Raw genomic sequence first — 12,322 nt, 5'->3', positions numbered from 1 at the left:
TCTATCAGTCCAGGGGTCAAAGGGTTCCAAATCCAGCCACAGATCAACATTCCTGGTTTTGTCCAAATTAAATTCCTGAAGATCTGAATCTCGATTTTATTTTTTAAATTTTGTAACCACGTTTGTCTAGCTCTGTAAATTACCTTTCCTCACCTCTAGTACGGATTATAATTTTCACTCACGCTCTCACTCAGTTCCTTGTGTGTCCTAAGCAATCTTTCCCTCCCTCTGATCCCTGTGCGTGTCATGTTCAGTCTCTGTGCGTATCTTTGATTGCATCTCTCACTGTGTTTATCAGTGATTCTCGCTCTTGCTTTGTCCCCGTGTGCTTCTGTGATTCTCCCATTGTATCCACAGAAAACTCAGTACAGCATGGTATTTTTAAATAAACTTTCTGACTTAACTTAAACCATGTACCATTTACCAGAACTTCTCGACATTAGGAACAAATGAAATAGTTCACAACTTGTGCGAGGTTTACTAATTTGCAGCTTTAATTGGGACACGTTTCTGTCAATATTGTACATGCCATTCTGTACAATGTAGGATCACAAATGGTCAGCTACGGGGGGTGGGGGGGGGGGGTGAATTTCCTCTGGTTCAGCACAATTAACGGGAAAGGAATTTTTCCAATGACGAAACTGACATGGAAGCAGTTCCTGTGTTTTGTTCGGAACAGTGCCCAGTCTCCTGTCTTCAGTGTGAGGGTTGGACTGTCTTATTAAATGTTGCATACAGCAGCACTTCTCAAACTATTTTCCAATACAACCCCATTTTAACACTTGATAATGAATGTGAGCTCAGAGGCCAACAAAAGCAACATTCACCAGTTAATTATTAACATTCAGATAGTCAACATATAGTCCTTTAGACACCATGCCCCCTTCAGGCACCATGCCCTAAGAGGGCATTGGCGACCCCAGACCTCCATTGGGTTGGTCCATGATTAATCATGGCAATGTATTGTAGTGGTTTGCCATTGCCTTCTGCAGTGGAACTAAGAAACTCTCCCACTCATACTGCCTATCAGCCAGCATATCAGAAGGATTTACAGACTGATTCTCAACCTGTTTGATTACATTATGAAGTCACCTTCTGTGGCCATCAGGTCCTGGAGCTGCTGACCCAGTGGTAGTGTTGCCATCCACTATGCCACAAACCATGCCATAGATTTCATCACATATATATGAAAATCTGTGTTTATAAGGCACTTTGCAAAAATGTTATTATTTGATGTATTTACTAGTTCATTACTTCAGCTGAGCTCCTTCAGCTTAAGGGCTTGGTCAGGGAGCAATGGAAGCCAAGGTTGAGGGTCTAGATGTAGTTGATGTTGGAGGCCGGGTCCTTCTGCAGCACCAGAGTGATGAGGTTGGGCTCAGACAGGCCGCAGCTCAGCAGCAGAGGCATCACTGCCAGGTTTGTCATTGGGGGCTAGGCTTTGAGACTCATTGAAGTGGCTACGTGCAGGTGCCCATGGCCCAGAACAAGAGAATGAGAGATGAGCAGTGCAAGGGAAGGGCTGGATGTCGGCTGGGCCTTGGTACCAGTGTGGGGAATAGTCTCAGAGGAGGGGCATTGTGGGTGAAGCAATGCATTGAGGTTTTCTGATATTTCAGCCAATTATACCAGGTATATACCATGGAGTGCAACATCCTGCAGACCCAGGAAACTCAACTGTCTCTTCCATTACAAGCTGGGGTGTATACAACATCTTTTAAAAAGGGTCAAAAGTCTTTCAAATGAAATTGAGGAAATTCGAAGCCATTTTGTATAATCATTGACTCATCACCAGTAACCTCTGTGGTGAACCATCGTTGGTTCCCACTGGATAGTGCTGAGCCAGGCTCTGGCCAGTACTACAAAGATGTACATATGTTACTGTTGGGTTGTGCTATTGTTGCTGTTGGGGTTAGGGTGGGGTTGTTACACCTTTGTACTGTAGTGTTGTGGCACATCCCAGTCGGGCTCCGCCTCCTGGGAGAGGTATAAGAGTCCCTGCTCTGGCCGGGACCCTTCAGTCTGGGATACTTATATAAGTTCTGGTAGCTTCGTTAACAGTAAATAAAAGCCTTTCATTTACTGAGCTTCAGGCCTCGTGTTTGAGTAACGCATCAATTTTATTTACTGTCGTTAAACTCTCGTCGAGAAAAAAAAAGAGAGAGAGTGTGGAGCAAATTCTGAAGCCGGAACGCCTTACGCTAGATCCACGTGCGGTGGGCGCTTCTAACACCTTCGACCACTGGCTGAAGTGTTTCGAAGACTACCTGGCAGCCTCCGCAGCGGTCACCACAGATGATGACAGACTCCGGGTCCTCCATGCGAGGGTAAGCGACACTGTCTACCTCGCGATCCGTGCGGCCACCAATTATCCTAAAGCTCTCGAGCTTCTAAAGAAGCGCTATACCAAACCACCTAACGAGATACACGCTCGTTACCTCCTAGCCACTCGACGACGGCAGTCTGGCGAAACGATGGAGGACTATGCCAATGAGCTCTTACAGCTAGCCAGGGGCTGTGACTGCAAAGCTGTGTCGGCTGAGCTGAGCATGTACAACCTCGCCCGAGATGCGTTTGGGGTCGGATCGTCGTACATTCGACTTAAACTGTTGGAGAAGGGTAACCTTAATCTTACCCAGGCCATCGAGTTAGCAGAGATGCTCGAGTCGGCCTCCAAAAGCTTAGTTTTATATCCGGAGGACCATGTGGAGACAACGTGGCAGGAGCAGTCGCAAATCCCTCCTCGTCCCTCGGGTTCGAAATGCTGTGTAATGGTGTGCTCCCATTCGGGCCAGACGACGGCAGCAGCCCCGTACGGCCCGCGGTGCTATTTCTGTGGAGGAGCGAAGCATACTCGGCAAAAGTGTCCCGCTAAAGCTGTGTTGTGCAGCGCATGCGATAAAAAAGGGCATTATTCAAAAATGTGCCGATCTAAACCCAGGAACGGCAGAGCGGCCTGCGATTCTTCAGAGCTCGGGTCTTCGTCGTCGAAGTCGTCGCGGGGTTCGTCCACGTGCGAGACCAGGACGACGCCATTACGGTCGACGGAGTCGGAGGAGTATGACCACCAGGGGACGCTGAGTTTGGCGCCCTCACCCACGTGCGATTCATGGGGGCAGCCATGTTGGTCAACACTGACCACGAACGACCAGCAGGGGTCCTCCTCATCGACTTCAGCTGCCTGCAGTGGCGCTCATGAACCAACGGTGGCGTCGATCATCCTGGACCAGGCCAAGCCTCATAGACTTGACAAATCTATGATGGATATCCAGGTAAATGACCACATGATTTATTGTCTGTTTGACAGCGGGAGCACTGAGAGCTTTATCCACCCAGACACTGTGAAGCGGTGTGGACTCCAGATTCAACCTGCCAGACAGACAATCTCTATGGCATCAAGGTCCCGGTCTGTTGCCGTGCTAGGGAGTTGCGTGGTAACCTTGAAGGTGCAAGGCACAGTTTACAAGCGTTTCAAGCTCCTTGTGTTGCCGTATCTTTGCGCGCCAATACTTCTCGGACTAAACTTCATGGTCCACTTGAGGAGTGTAATCCTATAGAACGGTGGGCCACTCCCTTCACTGGCAGTGGGAAAACAGCAGCAGCCTCCAAATTGCCCAACGCGCCCCGCCTGCAGCCTCTCGACGCTGAAGATCACCACATCCTCCTTGTTCCAGAATCTTGTGCCAGGCTGCAAGCCCATCGCGACGAAAAGTAGGCGTTACAGCACTGAGGATCGGATCTTCATTAGATCTGAGGTTCAGCGGCTCCTCAAAGAAAGGATCATACAACCCAGTGCTAGTCCGTGGAGAGCGCAGGTCGTGGTGGTCAAGAGCGGGAACAAACCCCGGATGGTCATTGACTACAGTCAGACGATTAACCGATATACGCAGCTGGATGCGTATCCCCTCCCGCGCATATCTGATATGGTCAATCAGATTGCGCAGTACCGGGTGTTCTCCACCATAGACCTCAAGTCTGCCTACCACCAACTCCCCATTCGCCCAGAGGACCGACAATACACGGCTTTTGAGGCGGATGGTCGCTTGTATCACTTTCTCAGGGTTCCCTTTGGTGTCACCAATGGGATCTCGGTCTTCCAGCGTGCTGTGGACCAGAACGGGCTGCGGGCTACCTTCCCGTACCTGGATAATGTCACCATCTGCGGCCATGACCAGCAGGACCACGACACAAACCTCCTGAACTTCTTACGCACTGCGTCGCGCCTGAATTTGACCTACAACAGGGAGAAGTGTGTATTTCGTACGCGCCGTTTAGCCATCCTAGGATACATGGTGGAAAACGGGGTCATTGGCCCTGATCCAGACCATATGCGCCCCCTTTCTGAACTTCCCTTACCTGCTAGTGCAAAAGCACTGAGAAGATGCTTAGGCTTCTTCTCTTATTATGCGCAGTGGGTTCCCAACTACGCGGATAAAGCCCGTCTGCTCATTAAGTCCACAACTTTTCTCTTAACGCCAGAGGCCCGATTGGCCTTCGATAAATTGAAAGCCGACATCGCGAAAGCTATGATGCACGCTGTAGACGAGTCCATCCCCTTTCAGGTGGAGAGCGATGCATCTGATTTCGCCCTGGCCGCCACACTTAACCAGGCGGGCAGGCCTGTCGCATTTTTTTCCCGCACCCTCCAAGGCCCCGAAATTCGGCATTCAGTGGTGGAAAAGGAGGCCCAGGCCATTGTGGAGGCCGTCAGGCACTGGCGCCATTACTTGGCGGGAAAACGGTTCACCCTGATCACGGACCAGCGGTCCGTGGCGTTCATGTTTAACAACACGCAGAGGGGCAAGATCAAGAATGACAAGATCTTGCGGTGGAGAATTGAACTCTCCACCTATAACTACGACATCATGTATCGTCCAGGGAAACTCAATGAGCCCTCGGATGCCCTCTCACGCGGAACATGCGCCAGTATACAGGAGGACTGTTTGCACGCCCTCCATAATGACTTGTGCCATCCTGGGGTCACTCGGCTCTACCACTTTATAAAAGCCCGCAACCTGCCTTACTCGGTGGAGGATGTCAGGTCAGTAACAAGGAGCTGTGGGTTTGCGCGGAATGCAAACCGCACTTTTACCGACCTGACCGGGCACATTTAGTCAAGGCCACTCGTCCCTTCGAGAGACTGAGTGTCGATTTTAAGGGCCCCCTTCCCTCAACAGATTGGAATGTGTACTTCCTCAATATCAGTGAGTACTCTCGGTTCCCTTTTGTTGTTCCCTGCTCTGATACATTCGCTGCCACGGTTATCAAGGCATTCCGTGATCTCTTTACCCTGTTCGGGTACCCTAGCTACATCCATAGCGACAGGGGCTCGTCGTTCATGAGCGATGACTTGAGGCAATTCCTGCTCTCATACGGGATTGCCTCTAGTAGGACCACGAGCTACAACCCTAGGGGTAATGGACAGGTGGAACGTGAGAATGCTACAGTCTGGAAGGCTGTCTTACTGGCTTTGAAGTCAAAAGGTCTTCCAGTCTCCCGTTGGCAAGAGGTGCTCCCTGATGCGTTCCATTCTATTCGCTCCCTCCTGTGTACGGCAACCAATGCTACTCCCCACGAGAGGATGTTCTCATTCCCTCGGAAGTCTTCCTCGGGGACCTCATTACCGTCTTGGTTGACGTACTCAGGACCCGTCCTCCTGCGGCGACATGTTAGGGCCCGCAAGTCCGACCCGTTGGTCGAACAGGTCCATCTCCTCCACGCCAACCCTCAGTATGCCTATGTGGCATACCCTGACGGGCGAGAGGACACGGTCTCGATCCGAGACCTGGCACCAGCAGGGGACGTAGCAACCCCTGTCGCTCCCATACCCCCTGTAACAAACCCTTTATCTCTTGTTTCTTCCCCGGACACGGCGCGGGCAGCATCGGGACCATTGCTTAACCGTTTTACTCCCATGTAAAGCTTGCCTGAGCCCAGAAGATGGTCGCCACCGCAGGGCGTGTCCGGATCTCCTGGACTACCGTCACCTCAGGGTCAACCGGCCTGTGAGTCCATGGAAGAACAGCTGGACGCCGCTTTGGGGAGAACGCCACCGCAAGTGCCTACTCCGGTGTCACCGCCGGTATTGAGGAGGTCACAACGACGGTGCGGTCCCCCTGACCGTCTGAACTTATAGACTGCTGACATTTTATCCTGTTTTTTTGTACCCCACCGGCCTTTGTTCTCAAAGGAGGGGTGAATGTTGTAAACCATCGTTGGTTCCCACTGGATAGTGCTGAGCCAGGGGCTGGCCAGTACTACAAGGATGTACATATGTTACTGTTGGGTTGTGCTATTGTTGCTGTTGGGGTTAGGGTGGGGTTGTTACACCATTGTATTGTAGTGTTGTGGCACATCCCAGTCGGGCTCCGCCTCCTGGGAGAGGTATAAGAGTCCCTGCTCGGACAGGACCCCTTCAGTCTGGGAGAGTTATATAAGTTCTGGTAGCTTCGTTAACAGTAAATAAAAGCCTTTCATTTACTGAGCTTCAAGCCTCGTGTCTGAATAGCACATCAACCTCAAACACCTTCATTACACAAGGTGCCCAAATCTAGCAAGGTGCCCAACAGACATCTGGGTGTTGAAAGTTGAATGGGGCGGGACAATTTGGACTCCCCATTGACATCCTCCTGACACAATGTGAATGTTCAAGGAACACAGACAATTATTTGATTTAGATATCTAACCTGTCTCCTGGGTTAGTTCTAGGACCCTGATTCAATGATTTTGAACCCGCGTTTGCCATGAGTGCAAACGGTAACGTGGGCACAAAATATCACAAGAATCAGAAAATGATTTGATTTGATTTATTATTCTCACATGTATCAGTTTACGGTGAAAAGTATTGTTTCTTGCACGCTATACAAGCAAAACATACCGTTCATAGAGAAGGAAACAAGAGAGTGCAGAATGTAGTGTGACAGTCATAGCTAGGGTGTAGAGAAAGATCAACTTAATGCAAGGTAAGTCCATTCAAAAGTCTGACAGCAGCAGGGAAGAAACTGTTCTTGAGTCGGTTGGTACGTGACCTCAGACTTTTGTATCTTTTTCCCGACGGAAGAAGGTGGAAGAGAGAATGTCTGGGGTGCGTGGGGTCCTTAATTATGCTGGCTGCTTTGCCGAGGCAGCGGGAAGTGTAGACAGAGTCAATGGATAGGAGGCTGGTTTGCGTGATGGATTGGGCTACATTCACGACCTTTTGTAGTTCCTTGCGGTCTTGGGCAGAGCAGGAGCCATACCAAGCTGTGATACAACCAGAAAGAATGCTTTCTATGATGCATCTGTAAAAGTTGGTGAGAGTCGTAGCTGCCAAATTTCCTTAGTCTTCTGAGAAAGTCGAGGTGTTGGTGGGCTTTCTTAACTATAGTGTCGGCATGGGGGGGCCAGGACAAGTTGTTGGTGATCTGGACACCTAAAAACTTGAAGCTCTCGACCCTTTCTACTTCATCCCCATTGATGTAGACAGGGGCATGTTCTCCTTTACGCTTCCTGAATTCGATGACAATCGACTTCGTTTTGTTGACATTGAGGGAGAGATTATTGTTGCCGCACCAGTTCACCAGATTCTCTACCTGTACTCTGTCACATCATTGTTTGAGATCCTCGCTGGCGTAAACTCATTTTCCGATTGCCCCCTCGCCGGTAACTCACTAATGAATGTTAATGTAATTAGCAGACTTCCCCAATATATGGTCCCCTGATATTTGGAAACCCCCACTCACCAGCATGCCATCACATCACTTCCAACTGCTTTTTTAAAAATGGAAGCAGTTGAAGGGATCAACTGGGGGGAGAACAACAATTTCAGGTAGTTCCCTGGCACTGCATCCTGGCAACTTAGCAGTGGCCCAGTCATTGCCAGGGTGGCACTGCCAGGAGCAGGCCCTCTGAGGAGCTCCATTTGGGGAAGGCCCCCCTTATGTGTGGGGAGGTTCCCCATATCCGTGGGGGTTGTGATTGTCCCAGTGTGTGTGGTAGGGGCAAGCTCCCTATATCCGTTGGGGGAAGGGGTGCATATTTTGAAGCATAGATCGGGATGCCCTTTCTAAATGGCATGCCTGAACTCTGTGAAGCCGGCATTGCCCGCTCTATCAGGCCACGCCCTGCCCTGTCCTGCCCGCCACCGTGAATGCATGAACCACGCCTTCAGATTTTTTGCGCGCAGAGCCCTGGAATATCTGGAGAGAAAACTCGGCTGTGCAGTTGGAGAGCTGCCTGCCAGCACTCAGTGCACAGAGTGGAAAATTCCTCCCCAAGTTTCAGGTAGAAATGGACAGAGGGTGTTATGAGGAGAAGGGTCTGGCGGAGAGTATGAGGGGTGATTGATCCAATTCCACTCGCTTCGCTTTCACCACAGAGTTCCACCTCTGAGTTCAATCTCACAAACACACCATCCAATCAAATCCCTCCCCAACCAGAGGTGCCCCAAGTAATCTTTTGAATTTCTTGTCCATAAACATCCACGCAGTTTTCTTCAACAGCATTCAGGTGCAATAGCATCACCAATTCACCTTGACTATTCCTAATCTGACAGTCAGACATTACCCTTTATCTAATGCTAGGTTGCTTTGAAACAGTGGAACATAATACAGATTCCAAATATGAAAGAGTCTGAAGCATAAATTTTTGAGATGATCCCCGAGGAGTTGCCTGATTCACAGCAGCAGAGGGAAATTCTGCTGCTTATTGATCACTGAACATCAAATGATTAATGGGCAGTCTGTGGGGACAGACATCATTGCTGCTGATCAGTTTATAAATCGGCCAGTGCTTAAACGTACACAATTACCGCTGTCGCCGGTGCTTTTCAGCTATTGCACCAGTCACCCGTGAACTGTGTGTGTGTGTGTGTCGGGTTGTATGTGTGGGTGTGTGTGTCGGGTGTGTGTGTGTATATATGTGTATGTGTCTCTGTGTGTAGGTCTGTGTGTGTCAGGGTGTGTGTGTGTATCGGGGTGTATGTGTGTGTGTCAGGGTGTGTGTGTGTCAGGATGTGCGCGTGAGTCGGGATGTGCGCGTGAGTCGGGATGTGTGTGTGTCGGGTTGTATGCGTGTGTGTGTGTGGGTCGGGTGTGTGTGTGTGTGTCTGTGCGTGTGTTGGGGTGTATATGTGTCGGGTTGTGTGTGTGTGTGTGTGTGTGTGTGTCGGGGTGTGTGTGTCGGGATGTGTGTGTGTGCGGGTGTGTGTGTGTGTCGGATGTGTGTATATGTGTTTCGGTGTGTCTGTATGTGTGTGTCAGGGGTGTATGTGTCAGGGTGTACTTGTGTGCATGTGCTTGTGTGTGTGTGTGTGTGTGTGGATGTCAGGGTGTACGTGTGTGTGCGTGTGTATGTATCCGTGTGTGTGTCGGGGTGTGTGTGTGTGTGTCGGGGTGTGTGTGTGTCGGGGTGTGTGTGTGTGTGTCGGGGTGTGTGTGTGTGTGTCGGGGTGTGTGTGTGTGTGTCGGGGTGTGTGTGTGTGTCGGGGTGTGTGTGTGTGTCGGGGTGTGTGTGTGTGTCGGGGTGTGTGTGTGTGTCGGGGTGTGTGTGTCGGGTATGTGTGTGTGTCGGGTATGTGTGTGTGTCGGGTGTGTGTGTGTGTGTGTTGGGTATATGTGTCGGGGTGTGTGTCGGGGTGTGTGTGTGTGTGTCGGGGTGTGTGTGTGTGTGTCGGGGTGTGTGTGTGTGTGTCGGGGTGTGTGTGTGTGTGTCGGGGTGTGTGTGTGTGTGTCGGGGTGTGTGTGTGTGTGTCGGGGTGTGTGTGTGTGTGTCAGGGTGTGTGTTGCGTGTGTGTGTCGGGGTGTGTGTGGGGTGTGTGTGTGTGTTGGGTGTGTGTGTCGGGGTGTGTGTGTGTGTGTGTTGGGTATGTGTGTCGGGGTGTGTGTGTGTGTCGGGGTGTGTGTGTGTGTGTCGGGGTGTGTGTGTGTGTCGGGGTGTGTGTGTGTGTGTCGGGGTGTGTGTGTGTGTGTCGGGGTGTGTGTGTGTGTGTCGGGGTGTGTGTGTCGGGGTGTGTGTGTGTGTGTCGGGGTGTGTGTGTGTGTGTCGGGGTGTGTGTGTGTGTGTCGGGTATGTGTGTCGGGGTGTGTGTGTGTGTCGGGGTGTGTGTGTGTGTCGGGGTGTGTGTGTGTGTGTCGGGGTGTGTGTGTGTGTGTCGGGGTGTGTGTGTGTGTGTCGGGTGTGTGTGTCGGGTATGTGTGTCGGGGTGTGTGTGTGTGTCGGGGTGTGTGTGTGTGTGTCGGGGTGTGTGTGTGTGTGTCGGGGTGTGTGTGTGTGTGTCGGGGTGTGTGTGTGTCGGGGTGTGTGTGTGTGTGTCGGGGTGTGTGTGTGTGTGTCGGGGTGTGTGTGTGTGTGTCGGGTATGTGTGTCAGTGTGTGTGTGTGTCGGGTGTGTGTGTGTGTGTGTGTTGGGTATATGTGTCGGGGTGTGTGTCGGGGTGTGTGTGTGTGTGTCGGGGTGTGTGTGTGTGTGTCGGGGTGTGTGTGTGTGTGTCGGGGTGTGTGTGTGTGTGTCGGGGTGTGTGTGTGTGTGTCGGGGTGTGTGTGTGTGTGTCGGGGTGTGTGTGTGTGTGTCGGGGTGTGTGTGTGTGTGTCGGGGTGTGTGTGTGTGTGTCGGGGTGTGTGTTTGTGTGTCGGTGTGTGTGTGTGTGTGTCGGGGTGTGTGTGTGTGTGTCGGGGTGTGTGTGTGTGTCGGGGTGTGTGTGTGTGTGTCGGGGTGTGTGTGTGTGTCGGGGTGTGTGTGTGTGTGTCAGGGTGTGTGTTGCGTGTGTGTGTCGGGGTGTGTGTTGCGTGTGTGTGTCGGGGTCTGTGTGTGTGTGTGTTGGGTATGTGTGTCGGGGTGCGTGTGTGTGTCGGGGTGTGTGTGTCGGGGTGTGTGTGTGTGTGTGTCGGGGTGTGTGTGTGTGTGTCGGGGTGTGTGTGTGTGTGTCGGGTATGTGTGTCGGGGTGTGTGTGTGTGTGTCGGGGTGTGTGTGTGTGTGTCGGGGTGTGTGTGTGTGTGTCGGGGTGTGTGTGTGCGTCGGGGTGTGTGTGTGTGTGTCGGGGTGTGTGTGTGTGTGTCGGGGTGTGTGTGTGTGTGTGTGTGTGTCGGGTATGTGTGTCGGGGTGTGTGTGTGTGTCGGGGTGTGTGTGTGTGTGTCGGGGCGTGTGTGTGTGTCGGGGTGTGTGTGTGTGTGTCGGGGTGTGTGTGTGTGTGTGTGTCGGGGTGTGTGTGTGTGTGTCGGGGTGTGTGTGTGTGTGTCGGGTATGTGTGTCGGGGTGTGTGTGTGTGTCGGGGTGTGTGTGTGCGTCGGGGTGTGTGTGTGTGCGTCGGGGTGTGTGTGTGTGCGTCGGGGTGTGTGTGTGTGCGTCGGGGTGTGTGTGTGTGCGTCGGGGTGTGTGTGTGAGCGTCGGGGTGTGTGTGTGTGCGTCGGGGTGTGTGTGTGTGCGTCGGGGTGTGTGTGTGTGCGTCGGGGTGTGTGTGTGTGCGTCGGGGTGTGTGTGTGTGCGTCGGGGTGTGTGTGTGTGCGTCGGGGTGTGTGTGTCGGGGTGTGTGTGTGTGTGTCGGGGTGTGTGTGTCGGGGTGTGTGTGTGTGTCGGGGTGTGTGTGTGTGTGTGTTGGGTATGTGCGTCGGGGTGTGTGTGTGTGTTGGGTATGTGTGTCGGTGTGTGTGTGTGTGTTGGGTATGTGTGTCGGGGTGTGTGTGTGTGTCGGGGTGTGTGTGTGTGTCGGGGTGTGTGTGTGTGTGTGTCGGGGTGTGTGTGTGTGTGTCGGGGTGTGTGTGTGTGTGTCGGGGTGTGTGTGTGTGTGTGTGTGTCGGGGTGTGTGTGTGTGCGTCGGGGTGTGTGTGTGTGCGTCGGGGTGTGTGTGTGCGTCGGGGTGTGTGTGTCGGGGTGTGTGTGTCGGGGTGTGTGTGTGTGTTGGGTGTGTGTGTCGGGGTGTGTGTGTGTGTTTGTTGGGTATGTGTGTCGGGGTGTGTGTGTGTGTCAGGGTGTGTGTGTGTGTGTGTTGGGTGTGTGTGTCGGGGTGTGTGTGTGTGTGTGTGTTGGGTGTGTGTGTCGGGGTGTGTGTGTGTGTGTTGGGTATGTGTGTCGGGGTGTGTGTGTGTGTTGGGTATGTGTGTCGGGGTGTGTGTGTGTGTGTGTGTTGGGTATGTGTGTCGGGGTGTGTGTGTGTGTGTGTGTCGGGGTGTGTGTGTGTGTGTCGGGGTGTGTGTGTGTGTGTCGGTGTGTGTGTGTGTGTGTGTCGGGGTGTGTGTGTCGGGGTATGTGTGTGTGTGTCGGGGTGTGTGTGTGTGTGTCGGGGTGTGTGTGTGTGTGTCGGGGTGTGTGTGTGTGTCGGGGTGTGTGTGTGTGTCGGGGTGTGTGTG

Source organism: Mustelus asterias, chromosome 22, assembly GCF_964213995.1.
Source record: "Mustelus asterias chromosome 22, sMusAst1.hap1.1, whole genome shotgun sequence".
Taxonomy (NCBI): domain Eukaryota; kingdom Metazoa; phylum Chordata; class Chondrichthyes; order Carcharhiniformes; family Triakidae; genus Mustelus; species Mustelus asterias.
This window is presented reverse-complemented; position numbering follows the sequence as displayed.